Source organism: Tamandua tetradactyla, chromosome 25, assembly GCF_023851605.1.
Source record: "Tamandua tetradactyla isolate mTamTet1 chromosome 25, mTamTet1.pri, whole genome shotgun sequence".
Taxonomy (NCBI): domain Eukaryota; kingdom Metazoa; phylum Chordata; class Mammalia; order Pilosa; family Myrmecophagidae; genus Tamandua; species Tamandua tetradactyla.
The window spans coordinates 43,424,354-43,441,472 of record NC_135351.1 but is presented as its reverse complement, the minus strand read 5'-3'; the positions used below and the strand labels follow the sequence as shown (position 1 = coordinate 43,441,472).

Genomic DNA, 17,119 nt, shown 5'->3' with positions numbered 1-17,119 from the left:
AGCCGAGCTGCCCGCCCTCCTTCTCCCCTCTCTTTCTCTGGCGGCCCGCCGCGCGGCGCCCACGCCCCCGCAGCAGCCGAGCCGCCCGCCCTCCTTCTCCCCTCTCTTTCTCCGCCGGCCCGCCGCGCGGCACCCACGCCCCGCAGCAGCCGACCCGCCCGCCCTCCTTCTCCCCTCTCTTTCCCCTCCTGCTCCGGCGGCTCTCCAATCACCACGGTGCCCTCTTCCCCCGCCTTCACTGGCTCCTCGCCACCAGCCTCGACAGCCTTGCCGCCCTCACCTTTCCTCCTCCAGAACAGCTACTGGGGGAGTGAAGATAATACAGAGCAGCTCCCGGAACCACGAGGGAGATCAAAGGGACAGCGTACCCCATCCTGGAATGGCTGACTATCTGGGAGAACCAGCTCCGGTGAGATCACCAAGGGGCACGGGCTTTCCTGGGTGGGACGGCAAGCGACCGGAGTCCCTCCCTTCCACCTTCCTGTGCCAGCTGGTAGAATTGGACAGGCGGTCCCCTTAGGCCGCGGCGGCTGGTGCCCCCACCACACGAGGCCCCCCGGAACAACTGAGATAGTTGGGTCGGAAATCCCCAGACTGCGGAGAACAGTGACCGGGGGATCCCTTCCAAACACATGACTCCCCCGTCGGCTGGGAACAGTGTACTCTCCCGGGCTGCGACAGCTGGCGCCCTCCCGCCACGCTTGGTGCCCCGGGCCGACTGGCTAATTTGGCCGGACGCTCTCCTGTGCTGCGACGGCCGGCGACCCTCCCCGCGTTTGGAACCCCGGGCCGGCTGGCATTCTTCCAAGACGCTTCGGTTGCCGAACCTCCCCTACGGCGAGAGTTTTCCAGAGTTGAGGGACCCACAGCAACTTTCGCTGGTGGAACCCACAGACAGGCGTGTGCCACGAGCGCCACCTACTGGGCAGGATAGGAAGAACAGAACCCAGAGATTGCACAGAAAAATCTTTCAACCTGTGGGGTCGAACACCCGGGGAAATCTGACTAAATGCCCAGACGCCAGCAGAAGATAACAGATCACGCTCAGAAAATTGAACATATGGCCCAGTCAAACGAAGAAACCAATAGTTCAAATGAGATACAGGAGCTGAAACAACTAATGCTGAATATACGAACAGAAATGGAAAACCTCTTTAAAAACGAAATCGATAAATTGAGGGAGGACATGAAGAAGACATGGGCTGAACATAAAGAAGAAATAGAAAAACTGAAAAAACAAATCACAGAACTTATGGAAGTGAAAGATAAAGTAGAAAAGATGGAAAAAACAATGGATACCTACAATGACAGATTTAAAGAAACAGAAGATAGAATTAGTGATTTGGAGGATGAAACATCTGAATTCCAAAAAGAAACAGAAACTATCCGGAAAAGAATGGAAAAATTTGAACAAGGTATCAGGGAACTCAAGGACAATGTGAACCGTACAAATATACGTGTAGTGGGTATCCCAGAAGGAGAAGAGAAGGGAAAAGGAGGAGAAAAACTAATGGAAGAAATTATCACTGAAAATTTCCCAACTCTTATGAAAGACCTAAAATTACAGATCCAAGAAGTGCAGCGCACCCCAAAGAGATTAGACACAAATAGGCGTTCCCCAAGACACTTACTAGTTAGAATGTCAGAGGTCAAAGAGAAAGAGAGGATCTTGAAGGCAGCGAGAGAAAAACAATCCGTCACATACAAGGGAAACCCAATAAGACTATGTGTAGATTTCTCAGCAGAAACCATGGAAGCTAGAAGACAGTGGGATGATATATTTAAGTTACTAAAAGAGAAAAACTGCCAGCCAAGACTCCTATATCCAGCAAAATTGTCCTTCAAAAATGAGGGAGAAATTAAAACATTCTCAGACAAAAAGTCACTAAGAGAATTTGTGACCAAGAGACCAGCTCTGCAAGAAATACTAAAGGAAGCACTAGAGTCAGATACAAAAAGACAGAAGAGAGAGACATGGAGAAAAGTGTAGAAAGAAGGAAAGTCAGATATGATATATATAATACAAAAGGCAAAATGGTAGAGGAAAATATTATCCAAACAGTAATAACTCTAAATGTCAATGGACTGAATTCCCCAATTAAAAGACATAGACTGGCAGAATGGATTAAAAAACAGGATCCTTCTATATGCTGTCTACAGGAAACACATCTTAGACCCAAAGATAAATATAGGTTGAAAGTGAAAGGTTGGGAAAAGATATTTCATGCAAACAACAACCAGAAAAGAGCAGGAGTGGCTATACTAATATCCAACAAATTAGACTTCAAATGTAAAACAGTTAAAAGAGACAAAGAAGGACACTATATACTATTAAAAGGAACAATTAAGCAAGAAGACATAACAATCATAAATATTTACGCACCGAACCAGAATGCCCCAAAATACGTGAGGAATACACTGCAAACACTGAAAAGGGAAATAGACCCATATACCATAATAGTTGGAGACTTCAATTCCCCACTCTCATCAATGGACAGAACATCTAGACAGAGGATCAATAAAGAAATAGAGAACCTGAATATTACTATAAATGAACTTGACTTAACAGACATTTATAGGACATTACATCCCACAACAGCAGGATACACCTTTTTTTCAAGTGCTCATGGATCATTCTCAAAGATAGACCATATGCTGGGTCACAAAGCAAGTCTTAACAAATTTAAAAAGATTGAAATCATACACAACACTTTCTCGGATCATAAAGGAATGAAGTTGGAAATCAATAATAGGCGGAGGGCCAGAAATTTCATAAATACATGGAGGCTCAACAACACACTCTTAAACAACAAGTGGGTCAAAGAAGAAATTGCAAGAGAAATTAGTAAATACCTAGAGGCAAATGAAAATGAAGACACAACATATCAAAACTTATGGGACGCAGCAAAGGTAGTGCTAAGAGGGAAATTTATTGCCCTAAATGCCTTTATCAGAAAAGAAGAAAAGGCAAAAATGCAGGAATTAACTGTCCACTTGGAAGAACTGGAGAAAGAACAGCAAACTAATCCCAAAGCAAGCAAAAGGAAAGAAATAACAAAGATTAGAGCAGAAATAAATGAAATTGAAAACATGAAAACAATAGAGAAAATCAATAAGACCAGAAGTTGGTTCTATGAGAAAATCAACAAGATTGATGGGCCCTTAGCAAGATTGACAAAAAGAAGAAGAGAGAGGATGCAAATAAATAAGATTAGAAATGAAAGAGGAGACATAACTACTGACCTCACAGAAATAAAGGAGGTAATAACAGGATACTATGAACAACTTTACGCTAATAAATACAACAATTTAGAAGAAATGGACAGGTTCCTGGAAAGACATGAACAACTAACTTTGACTCAAGAAGAAATAGACGACCTCAACAAACCAATCACAAGTAAAGAGATTGAATTAGTTATTCAAAAGCTCCCTAAAAAGAAAAGTCCAGGACCAGACGGCTTCACATGTGAATTCTATCAAACATTCCAGAAAGAATTAGTACCTACTCTCCTCAAACTCTTCAACATAATCGAAGTGGAGGGAAAACTACCTAATTCAGTCTATGAAGCCAACATCACCCTCATACCAAAACCAGGCAAAGATATTACAAAAAAAGAAAACTACAGACCAATCTCTCTAATGAATACAGATGCAAAAATCCTCAATAAAATTCTAGCAAATCGTATCCAACAACACATTAAAAGAATTATACATCATGACCAAGTAGGATTCATCCCAGGTATGCAAGGATGGTTCAACATAAGAAAATCAATTAATGTAATACACCATATCAACAAATCAAAGCAGAAAAATCACATGATCATCTCAATTGATGCAGAGAAGGCATTTGACAAGATTCAACATCCTTTCCTGCTGAAAACACTTCAAAGGATAGGAATACAAGGGAACTTCCTTAAAATGATAGAGGGAATATATGAAAAACCCACAGCTAATATCATCCTCAATGGGGAAAAATTGAAAACTTTCCCCCTAAGATCAGGAACAAGACAAGGATGTCCACTATCACCACTATTATTCAACATTGTGTTGGAAGTTCTAGCCAGAGCAATTAGGCAAGAAAAAGAAATACAAGGCATCAAAATTGGAAAGGAAGAAGTAAAACTATCACTGTTTGCAGACGATATGATACTATATGTAGAAAACCCAGAAAAATCCACAACAAAATTACTAGAGCTAATAAATGAGTACAGCAAAGTAGCAGGCTACAAGATCAACATTCAAAAATCTGTAGCTTTACTATACACTAGTAATGAACAAGCTGAGGCGGAAATCAAGAAACGAATCCCATTTACAATCGCAACTAAAAGAATAAAATATCTAGGAATAAATTTAACCAAAGAGACAAAAAACCTATATAAAGAAAACTACAAAAAACTGTTAAAAGAAATCACAGAAGACCTAAATAGATGGAAGGGCATACCGTGTTCATGGATTGGAAGACTAAATATAGTTAAGATGTCAATCCTACCTAAATTGATTTACAGATTCAATGCAATACCAATCAAAATCCCAACAACTTATTTTTCAGAAATAGAAAAACCAATAAGCAAATTTATCTGGAAGGGCAGGGTGCCCCGAATTGCTAAAAACATCTTGAGGAAAAAAAACGAAGCTGGAGGTCTCGCGCTGCCTGACTTTAAGGCATATTATGAAGCCACAGTGGTCAAAACAGCATGGTATTGGCATAAAGATAGATATATCGACCAATGGAATCGAATAGAGTGCTCAGATATAGACCCTCTCATCTATGGACATTTGATCTTTGATAAGGCAGTCAAGCCAACTCACCTGGGACAGAGCAGTCTCTTCAATAAATGGTGCCTAGAGAACTGGATATCCATATGCAAAAGAATGAAAAAAGACCCATCTCTCACACCCTATACAAAAGTTAACTCAAAATGGATCAAAGATCTAAACATTAGGTCTAAGACCATAAAACAGTTAGAGGAAAATGTTGGGAGATATCTTATGGATCTTACAACTGGAGGTGGTTTTATGGACCTTAAACCTAAAGCAAGAACACTGAAGAAGGAAATAAATAAATGGGAGCTCCTCAAAATTAAACACTTTTGTGCATCAGAGAACTTCATCAAGAAAGTAGAAAGACAGCCTACACAATGGGAGACAATATTTGGAAACGACATATCAGATAAAGGTCTAGTATCCAGAATTTATAAAGAGATTATTCAACTCAACAACAAAAAGACAGCCAACCCAATTACAAAATGGGAAAAAGACTTAAACAGACACCTACCAGAAGAAGAAATACGGATGGCCAAGAGGCACATGAAGAGATGCTCAATGTCCCTGGCCATTAGAGAAATGCAAATCAAAACCACAATGAGATATCATCTCACACCCACCAGAATGGCCATTATCAACAAAACAGAAAATGACAAGTGCTGGAGAGGATGCGGTGAAAGAGGCACACTTATCCACTGTTGGTGGGAATGTCAAAGGGTGCAACCACTGTGGAAGGCAGTTTGGCGGTTCCTCAAAAAGCTGAATATAGAATTGCCATACGACCCAGCAATACCATTGCTAGGTATCTACTCAAAGGACTTAAGGGCAAAGACACAAACAGACATTTGCACACCAATGTTTATAGCAGCGTTATTTACAATTGCAAAGAGATGGAAACAGCCAAAATCTCCATCAACAGAAGAGTGGCTAAACAAACTGTGGTATATACATACGATGGAATATTATGCAGCCTTAAGACAAGATAAACTTATGAACCATGTAATAACATGGATGGACCTAGAGAATATTATGCTGAGTGAATCCAGCCAAAAACTAAAGGACAAATACTGTATGGTCCCACTGATGTGAACGGACATTCGAGAATAAACTTGAAATATGTCATTGGTAACAGAGTTCAGCAGGAGTTAGAAACAGGGTAAGACAATGGGTAATTGAAGGTGAAGGGATACAGACTGTGCAACAGGACTAGATACAAAAACTCAAAAATGGACAGCACAATAATACCTAATTGTAAAGTAATCATGTTAAAATACTGAATGAAGCTGCATCTGAGCTATAGGGTTTTTTTTGTTTTTGTTTGCTTGTTGGTTTGTTTGTTGTTGTTGTTTTTTACTATTACTACTACTTTTATTTCTTTTCTTTATATTAACATTTTATATCTTTTTCTGTTGTGTTGCTAGTTCCTCTAAACCGATACAAATGTACTAAGAAACAATGATCATGCATCTATGTGATGATGTTAAGAATTACTGAGTGCATATGTAGAATGGTATGATTTCTAAATGTTGTGTTAATTTCTTTTTTTTTTCTTTCCGTTAATAAAAAAAAATAAAAAAAATAAAAAAAAATAAAAAAAAAAAAGAAAGTAAGTGCAACACGAGAGGAGCGAGACAAGCCACAAGTGGATAAGGGTGAGGGTGTGTCACTCCCCTTCCCTGGGCATGCCTGTTCTGAAAGGGAGCGACAAAACAACTCCCCTGCGTTGATTTAAATGAGTGGCAGTCCACGTTCCCAGCGAGCTGACACGTCTACATTTGCTCAATTCAAATCAGGGGAAAAGTATAAGGTGGGCTCTTCTGCTCGGGATTCACAGGCAGATTTCACCCTAGACAGGCCACCATGTGTCACGCCTCCAAGTGGTGCCGGGAGAGAGTTCACTATCCGCACAAAGGTAAGGCCCCCCACTGCACTCCGTGCTCCCCGCTTCCGTGTCCTGTGTCTATCACTGTTCAGGGGCCTCGGCTGAGCCAGCTCAGCTATGAAACAGTCCTTCGCGATAACTCACTGAAGCAGCTCTAAACCTGTTCAAACGTAACATGTTCATAATTTTGTAAAGCCCTGTCATGTGTCTTTTTCTCTGCAGTTCGCGCCATAGCAAAAGTAGTTGCTGGCTCCAAATGCGCATCTCTTCAGGGTAAAGGACAGTTGGGATTCTGGAACTCTTCGGGGATGCTGTGAGGCATTGGGAACCTGCCTGCCAGATCTGGGGTGAGAACATGTGCTTATCGAGGGTCTGCTATGGGTAAGTTATTGTCAGATATAATGGAGAAACAGTTACACATTTCCAGGGAACTTGTATTCAAGTAGGAGAGATGCTGCGGGCATCCAGAAAAGGGTTAGGCCTGAGAGGTTCAGAGGGAAGGAGCTCAAGGGCGTCTCTGGCAGACAGAGAAGGCTTGGACTGGACCTTCAAGGGAAGGAGAGTTTCAGCAGACTTTTCCCAAAACAGGTTAGGGGCAGGAGAAGGTGCTGGAAGTTGTCTATGAAGAAGAAGGAAGTCCACGTGCTTGTCTTTTTATTGAAGTGTAACATGCACAGAAAAGTGCCCAAATCCTAAGTGTCGAGCTTCCCTTCCACAGAGCAAGTGCAGGCATGTTACAACCAGGACCTGGGTCAGGAGACAGGGTATGACAGCTTCTCCGAGGCTTCCTTCTGCACCCACAGAGCTAGTGCTATCTGCCTTTCACCACTTTAGTCTCATCTTGACCATGTTTAAAATGTAACGTACAGTATGTATGCACTCTTTTGTGTCTGGCAGCTTTTGCTCGGTGTGATGTGTGTGAGATTCATCCATGCCATTGCACGTGGTGCCTCATTTGTTGCCGTGATCATCCGGTACTCCACTGCAGGGATCAGTCCCCACCTGTCCTTCCCACTGTCGTATGTGGACATCTGTGTGGCCTGGTGGCTTCTCCGGAGAGTTCTTCTATGACTGTTCTTACATGGGAACGTCAGCACACATCTGAAAGCATTTTTGTTGTGCAGGGATACCTCAGCCTTAATAGATACCAATAACACTTTTTCCTTAGGTGCTCTACATCCTTATCAACACTTGGAATTGTTAAGATTTTAAATTTTACCCATTCTGGTGGAGCCTCATTTTGGTTTTAATTAATATTTTCTATTTTGTTTTAAATGTATTTATTTATTTTATTTCAAAGGTAAGGCATGTTGATTCAAAAAGATTCCATTGAAACCTTACCTCAATTCCCCCCACCCCCACCCTGTTCCTGAGAGAGAATTCGTTAATAGCCTCCTGTCCCTTTTCTGTGCCGTCCTTGTGGGCTGTGTATTCCAGCTTGGGAGGCAGACAATAAACAAGATAAACGAAGTACATAGTATGTGAATGTTCTGGTTTGAAAATATTATGTGCCCTAGAAAAGTCATGTTTTAATCCTGATTCAATCTTTTTGAGGCAGTCATTTCATTTAATCCAAATTCAAAATTCTAAGGCAGAAACATTTGATTAGATTATGTCCACAGAGACACGGCTTCACACATTCCAGGTGGTCTTGATTAGTTTACTGGGTTCCTTTAAAAGACTAAACATTTTGGAGAGACTTAGAAATGACAGAAGCCTCAGAGTCGACAGAGGGAGCAGATGTAGATGTTTGGAGAACAGCTGCTTCAGAGAACACAGACACGGATGTTTGGAGATGCTTAGAGCCCAGCAGACATCACCACGAGGTGTTAAGCAAACCAAAACCTGGAGGGAGCCAAGGGAAGCCAAGAGAGGAAAGCCAGCCCTGGAGAGGCAAAGTGAGGAGCCCCCACAGGCACAGAGGCTGAAAGCAATGGAGTCCAGGAGCAAGGGACCAGCAGATGCCAGCCACGCGGCTTCCCAGCTGACAGAGCTGTTCCTGACCATTGGCTTTTCTTGAATTAAGGTATCTTCTCCTGGATGCCTTAGTATGGACATTTTTATAGGCTTAGAACTATAAATTTATAACTTATTAAATTCCCTTTTTAAAAAGCCATTTCAGTTCTTGTATATCGCATCATGGAAGCTTGCAAACTAACACAGTTAGTAATAAGTACTGAGGGGAAAGTAAAGTAATCAACAACAGGAAATGTTGGTAAAGGAGAGACAGGTTTGCAATTTTAGATAAGGTAGACAGAAAAGGGCTCAGTAAAAAGTGACATTGAGTGAACACCTAAATGAAGCCAAGTTGAGCACTGAATGGATATCTCGGGAAAAGGCATTCCAGACAGAGGAAACAAGAAGTAAAAAGTCTCACGGGGGAGCACGCCTGGCCTGCGCGTCTGGAACTGTCAAGGCGAGCCTAAGTGGCAGGACTCCTTGGTGGTGTGTCCTCACGCCAGCTGTGGCTTGGGCAGGAGAGGGGAATGCTTGTCGTGTGAAGCTCCGTGAATTGGGCATTCTGTCCCTTCTGCTCCGTCCGGCCACAGCTTGCATGTCCAGGCTCATCCAACTCAACTTCCGCTCCTGGTCACGACGCTCTGTTCTCCTTGTGGTTCTCGGACATCCACCTTCCCGCAGCCGCGGGGCTTTTTCTATGCTTCTTTCTGCTCGCCAGCTCGTTCCATCCTCCAGGACAGACCAGTGTCATGGTCTGGGTGGCCGCCCTTGCTGCCATGTCCTGGAGGCCTCCTGGCCCTCTTCTCCATCCTTCTGGGTCATAGCACCCTATTTCCTTCATTGTGGCTACAGGAGACCTCTGGTCAAATTCCCTTTCATAGAAAAGCACTCAGCCTATGTGTAAAGATGATTTTCCCCTCTCAGGAGAATAGACAACTGTGCCTCAACTAATGTTCTCAAGTAAATTCTACCATAAATCCTAGTACATCTCATATTATTGCCGCAAATCGAATGTGGAGATAATGTTCCAAAGCTCCTTTGTGTAATTTCTCCTATGAGAAGTTCATTAGCCATGATCTCCTATGAGAAATTTCTGTTCAAAAATTGCACCATCTTGTGATTTGATGTTATTACTAAAGAACAGAGAGGGATGTGCCTATTAAATCTCAGTGAGAAGTTATGGATGCCATCGTACTTGCCCCAGGAGAGATTGGAAAAAAGTTACAGAGCTGTGAACTCCCTGGAAGTAGATGCCTGGTTAAGGCCCAAACCCTCTGTGTCCTCTCCAAAAACACAGAGTTCTAGATCTCTGCAGATATATGAAACCGACAGTGGCTAGGAAAAGAAAAGCAGAGACTAAAACTGTTTTTAACCAAAAAATAAGATGATGGTGGAAGAAAACATTTTTATCAACAAAAAGATAAGATCATGGCTAGTGAACTTCTTTTTTAAAAATCCCTAAATTCCACATTCATCCCACTAAACATAAAACCCAAAAGTAAAATTTATATGATTAAAAGTTTTTCCCAAGTTATTCAAGTCTTAGTTGTCTTTTAAACTATTACAACCCAAAGACTTGTCAGGCTTATTCGTTGGTGTTAAATACTGTTTTGGCGACCTCTAGTGTGTATGAAACATCATTTCAATACCTGTACATGTTGAAAGTCCTTTTAATATTTTAATATTCATTTTTGGACTAAAATGCATCTCAAATAATCACTCACCAAAGGAAATGTAACTTTGGTTTATTTCAATTTGCAGGTTGCATTTCTCTGCAGGGTTAGCATTTGAATCTGTTATCTGGATGCACAAGGCTTTTGAAAAGCATTGAGAACCACTGTGGCTGGACACTCCTGAGTGCATTAGGGGCTCATCGCCATTGTTTGACTCTCTTAAATAATACTTGAATTCCACGTCTAGGAATTTATCATACAAATATACCTGTACATGTACAAACTAACCTGCATACAAGATTAGTCATTGTGGCAAAGGTATTCCCTTGCAGCACTGGAGACAACATAAATGTCAATCAATAAAAGGATGATTCTGTAAAGAATGATCAGTCATACAAGGGATATTTACAGCTGGAAAACAAGATTAAAAAATATGAATACAGAAGAGGAAGTTCTTTACATACCACACAAAAACAAAAAAAAACAAAACAAAACAAAAAATCAAGGTACAGTACAGAGCATTTTGCTACCACCAAAATTTTAAAAGGTGGTAAAATATCATATATATATGTGTTTGCTTTTACAGCCATAAAAATAACCTCTGAAAGAATATACAAGAAAGTAATATCGCAGTGGATACCTTCTGAGGATGGGCGTGGGAAATAGGCGGATGTGAGATACTGCACTCTTTCGTATACGTTTAAAGTATTGAATGATGCCTTGCCTATTAATACATTAAATTACTTTTTTAAAATGTAAAAGCCCAGCAGCACAAGGTCAAAAAAGACAAGAAAATGTGGCCTTGTGTATCATAGATGGGAAAATTCATCATAGTTGACAGTTCTCCTCAAATTTATCTATAAATTCAATGTCATTACAATAAATATTCCACCAAGGTTTTTGTGTTATTGGCAGGCTGACCTTGTTAAATGTGAGGGTTTTGGTGCCTCTAAGCATCAGTCAGGGGAATGTAGAAAGCACTATTCAGAGATTTATTTAGATTTTAAAAGTTAATGCTCAATTTATTACAGTTATACATTCTTAAAAACTGACATTTCCCTTAAGTTCCTAAATTCAGCTAAAAATCCTATTCTGTTTAGCAACTTTCAGAAATCACTTTTAAGGGGGTCTTTGAACAGAATTTGATTCCACTCCAAATTTCCCCTCTTTCAAACATTTTAAACCATAGTTATTGAATGTAATGCATTTTTTTCTTTGTAGGTGTTGCAATTATCTGGCATAACAAATAAAACCTTTTTGAGTCCTTAAATTATTTTCATAAATCTAAGGAATTAAATTTGCAAACATAGAGAAAGAGAATCTCTTAAATATTCCACATCACTGTATATAACTTAGAAAGATTTCCACTTAAAATCACGAGTCAATATCAATTATTCACATCATTTAAATTAGAGTTGCAAGGCTGATGTTACCCCATTATGGCCAATTATCTTAAACATCACAAATTCATAATATATCAAATATGGTATTGTGACTCCTTAACACAAAAATAGTAATACTATAGCCTTGATTCTCTCAAAACCTAAATCTAAATATTTTGGGGGTTAAAAGTTGCTTACCCATCCACTAGGGAAACGATTACGTCTTACCACATATTTGAGGTTACCTTCCGGTATAAATTTTTGAGTTGCCTTCTAAGCATGCTTTTATAAGAAGCAGAAATTTTGACTGGCCCCATGAATGGATTTTTGTTAGCCACCCTAATGAAACCCACTGAAGCCTCTCTCTGGTTGTTGTATCTGCGATTCCATAACTTCAAGCAGGGAGTGGCCTTGTGGACACACATAAAACTTCCCCCCACAGAGTTCCCCAATGTCCGCATAAATGGTTAGAATGTACATTTCTTTGGCTCTGAATTAACATATGTAAATGTATTTCCATCCATCTCTAAAAAGACCTTTGAATTTAAGGAATTCTCTCACATTCCTAAAATCACTCTTAGTGATACAGAAATAATATTGGATCAACTTTCACGGATTTGATTACTCGATCAGATTTCCAAGAGGATTCTACCGACAGTTCTAACCTCCTAGGGAAGAGCAGAGGCTCGAGAATAGCCAAGCACAGTAACCTGGAAACACTCACTCTCCCGCGTTGCTCACCGGTGGTCCCTCCCCAGCGCAGAGACCATCCCTAGGGTTGACCTCAGGGATGTGGCTTTAGAGGAGTTCGAAATTCTAACGTGAAGAAACGTGGACTCTTAATTCAATGACACCTTTTCGGCAAGACACTTACCGCTATGGAATTGAGGGGCTAAGGTTCCAGTCAAAAAGATTCCTATGAAGGAATTTTATTCTTGGAGATGCTGGAAAAAGATACCTGGGTCTTGTGAATTACTTAAAATATGCTGGAGAGGAATAAAACTGAAGGATGTTTTTCTTAGAAAACTATCGTTTGTGAGATTTATCTAACCAGAAATTTGAAGATTTATTTAATAAGGTAGTCCTTGCTTTGCATAGTTCCAATATGCGTGAACATCTGGCGCTACAGTTAAGTTAGATGACACCAGGCTGCCAAAAATGCAGTCAAAATTTCAGTTACCACAGTGCTATGAACAGCTGCATTACGCAAAGACTTTGTGCTCTTCTGTCTATAAATCATTACGCAAATAACAAATGTGCATCATGATCGATGACAAATCACATAATTTCTTCAGTCTGCTTTGGTCACTGGGCATCTGTTACCCAATTCACGTACAAGCAACAAAGTGTGCAGACGCACAGCCTTGTTGTCTCCCAGTGATAAGCTTAGTGACATTTTACAAAAATGGATGACAGAAAGAGGGAATTGGTCAAGGTGAAAAGATGATGGGGCAATGAAGAAATGCAAAGTGATGATGCTGGAAGTGAAATTGTATGTGATCAGAATATTTGAAAGTGGTGACAGCAAAGCCAAGATAGGAAGACACCCAGCCCTGCAGGAAGCTACAGTATGAACCAGATTGAAAAAACCCAGTGAATGCAGAAAAACAAGGTAAAGTAACTTTAACATCTTCTGGCATAAACTGCACATAGGAACAGCAAGTCTCTCATGGTGAAATGGAGGGTTTACTTCAACTCTGGATGGAAGACTGTAGTGAAAAACAAATCCCAATCAGTTTGACTAGCATTCAGGCCAAAACGTTGAAGGTAGTTGCTACATTGAAAGAAAATGTTTTTTACAAGGAGACCGAAAAGGACATTTTACTGTCAGAAAAGGCTGGTTTCATCATTTCAGAAGTCAGCCTAAACTGATGAATATTAAGCTATCTGGCGAAGCTGTGGGTTCAGATAAAGATGCTGTGGTGAAATTCAGCCTCAGATCCCAAGTGTTACAGTTAATCCTTGTTTTGCGCAGTGGTGCAGGGTAGTACTGTAGGAAACTTTTACAGGATTCAAATGGAATGGAAATGGAGTTACAGAAGGTACAGCCGACTGTGGGAATGTCGACACTGCTGCTGCTCAAGAGACTTTAGATGTGCAACCAGAGGAACTTCATGAAGGTGACTTGTAGACATAAATGAAGAAAGTGGTTGTGATTAAAAGGATAAAGATGTCTCAGAGGAAGTGATTCTGGCAAGAAACTTCATAGGAAAGGAACTCTTAAAGACATTTCATGACATTGAAAGTGCAAAGGATAAAATTTTGCATGCTCATCTAAACTTAGGAGAATTACAATTTGCCATGTCATAGAAAAGAGGGTAGCTCCACATCGTAAGTTATATGATGAGAAGACAAGCACTGTTAAAACCACTGTTGATAAATTTACAAAGAAATAAAATTTTAATTCTCAAAAAAAAAAAAAAAAAAATACCCAGGGCTCCAAGACTCTATAAAGCTTCACTTACTAAGTTTATTTTTCAGAAATCTGAAACCTCCAGATGGTTCCAAGCCAGATAAGCCCTGAAACCCGGAGTTATTAGTCTTTCCAACAGCATCAACCAGTTGTATCCCCTACCCATAATGTCGACATCCCTTTTCAGCATGGAGAAGTTAGAATGGTCATTGCCCAAATATTCCTAAAGAATGGGAGCCAGATCAAAGAAGAAGGAGGAGTTGCAATAGGGAACCTAGAATTTAACAAATGAGTATTACTACTAAATCATTATACTGATATTTTTTAGTCTCCAGTGTCTTAGAGTAGCTAGACGGAAATACCTGAAATGGTAGAACTGTAACCCATACCAAACTTTGAAATTCGTTCTAAAACTACTTGTTAAAATGTACTGGGGAATTTATTGCTTTTGCATATATGTTATATTTCACAATAAAAAATTATATATATATATATAAAAGACTAACCAAGACATTTATGAAAGAAGAAAACTGTGAGGGCTTGGCCCCTATTTTATTACCTGATACAAAATATCTTTTATTGCCTTATCTTACAAAATAGCAAGACCCTCCACCTGTGCCAATGGACCAGAATGCCCTGGCACAAACCCACACATATATAAAAGAAGCATTAAAGATGATCAGAGAACAGGTGAACTGTTTAGTGAATCATTAGTTATTACAGGGACTGGCTACCCATAGGGGGAAAAATTAAAAATTCGATCCTTAAAATAAGTCAAATCTCCAGGTGGACTCATCTTAAATATGAAAACGCAGAATTTTAAAATTTTTAGAAGAAAATAGAGACTATTTCAATGGTCCCAGTGCAGAAAAGAGTTTTCCTTAATTTGGTTTAAACCAAATACAAAAAGCCCAAACCATAAAGGAAGACTGATAAATCTGACTAAATTTAAGAACTTCTATATAACAAAAATTTCTTTACATTTTCTGTAAAAAAAGACACCATAGTGGGCAGGCCGCGATGGCTCAGCAGGAAGCGTTCTCACTTGCTATGCCAGGGACCCGGGTTCGATTCCTGTTGCGTAACCATGTAAAAAAAAAAAAAAAAGGACACCATAAAGGACCACATACTTTCGTCACCCATAACTTGCAAGCCTGATATTCTGGTTATTTAAAGATCTCCTAATAATTAGTAAGAAAAATACCATCATCCGATAGGAAAGTGGGCAAAGGAAAGGAAATGAACATGCAGTTCACAGAAGCAGAAATCCACGTGGATACAGTAAACATGTATGGAGATGCCCAGTCTTCCTTGTAATCAGGGACATGCTAATGAAAGCCACAACGAATTCCATTCTACGCATCAGATTTGCAAATTTAAAACGTCTCAGGGGCGCACGGGTTGTTCAGTGGTAGAATGCTCGTCTTTCATGCAGGAGACCTGGATTCGATTCACCGACCATGTACCCGCACCCCACCCAAAGTCTCAGGACACCACATGTCCGAAGAATGTGAAGGGACAGGGATTCTCATTCCGCGCACGGTAGACGCACTCTGGAGAGCACCTCGGCAGGATCCAGCAGAGCTTGCCAACACTCACGCCTGCGTCCCAGCAGGGCTAACCTCACGTGCAGGCCCAAGAGGTATGAGTCTCCATGAGAACATTCATCGCAGTTTTGTCTCTAACAACGAAAATCTGGAAATAATGTCCGTTCTTCAGAGTGGGCATACTGCACAACGGTATAAATGAACTAAAGGTATACATTGTATCCAAAGGATACTGAGGCGTGACTAAAGCAACATTTACAGCACATACAACGTGCCACTTACACGAAACCTTAAAACCTGCCTGACGGCACCACCCATTGCTCGTGGACACACTTTCAGCAAACGAGACAGGCTGAGGGATGGTGAACTCTAAGTCCCCGATAGCGTGGTGAGGCGAGCATACTAGGGAGGGGAAACACGGAGAATTGCAAGTTTATTTGTATCTAACAAAGAAAAAACAAAGTCGGGGGGAGGGGGGAATGACAAGGTTTGATAACTCTGCAAACCCACAGGTATTGTAAGGCTTGATTTAACCTATTACTGCCAACTTCCCAGAAAGATCATCACAATAATCTGCTGACGAAGCGAAGCCAAGTCTATCACTGCGGTACGTGAAGGGGGACCCCCACCGTGCAAAGGCTCCGCCGTGCAGAAAGGGGCGACCCGGGGGGACATTTATAGGGCTTGAATCTCTGCCCGCAGGAACGGAATGTTTACCGGCCTAACAGGCAGAACACGAATGCCCTAAAGGTCTCTACAACCCGCCCTCTTCAGCGGCGGTCCGGCTGTCCCTCCGACCCGAAGGTCCGGGGCGCGCGGAGGCCGCAGGCGCGCAGGCCCGACCGGGGAACTTCCCCAAACCCACACCGGGCGGCGAAGCGGCGGGAAGGAGGAGCCGCTCGCGCGAGGAGGCCGGGGCCGCCGCAGCTGTCTGGAGCGGGCAGGGCGGGCTTCCAGATGCTTTCGCGCTGAGCTAAGGGCGGGGGCGCGTGCCAAGGGGACCAGGGCGTTCCGGGCGCGGGAACGGCGCGTCCCGGGCGGGCTGCGCGCTGGGCGGCGGGGGCGGGCCGCGAGCGCGGGGAGGAGGCCCGACGTGGCGGGGAGGGGCCGCGGCGGCTCGGCGAGCAGGCCGGCAGCGCGAGGCCCCTCTCCCGGCCGCCTGTGGCCCCTCGTCTTGCGCCTCCCGTTCCCCGGGCCCACGGCCCCGGCCCACGAGGTGGCTCCCCGCCCGGCAGGCACCGCCCGCCATTAAGGTTCCGAGGCGACCCGGGCCCGGCCTTCCCCAGGCGTCTGCGCGCGCAGGCCCGCGGCGCTCGCGAGTCCCCGGATGCAGGCACCCTCAGGCCGCCACGAAGCCCATCATGCCACGCGACGGGGGGCGGGGCTGTCCCGAGAGGGGCGGGGCGGTGGCTTCGTGGCCTAGGCAACCCCAATTTGGTGCCGGAACACGCTTCCGCTTCCGCCTCGGAGACCTGTGGCCGGCAGGCCACGCGGCGGCG

General features: G+C 42.5%; 1 long non-coding RNA gene across 1 annotated transcript; it reads left to right on the top strand.

Moving 5' to 3' along the window:
- Positions 1-6,411: 6,411 nt before the first annotated feature.
- On the top strand, positions 6,412-7,992 carry LOC143669224 (uncharacterized). The gene is made up of 3 exons (XR_013168788.1): positions 6,412-6,676; positions 6,869-6,993; positions 7,544-7,992. It is a non-coding gene; the product is annotated as an uncharacterized LOC143669224 (long non-coding RNA).
- The last annotated feature ends 9,127 nt before the right edge of the window (positions 7,993-17,119 follow it).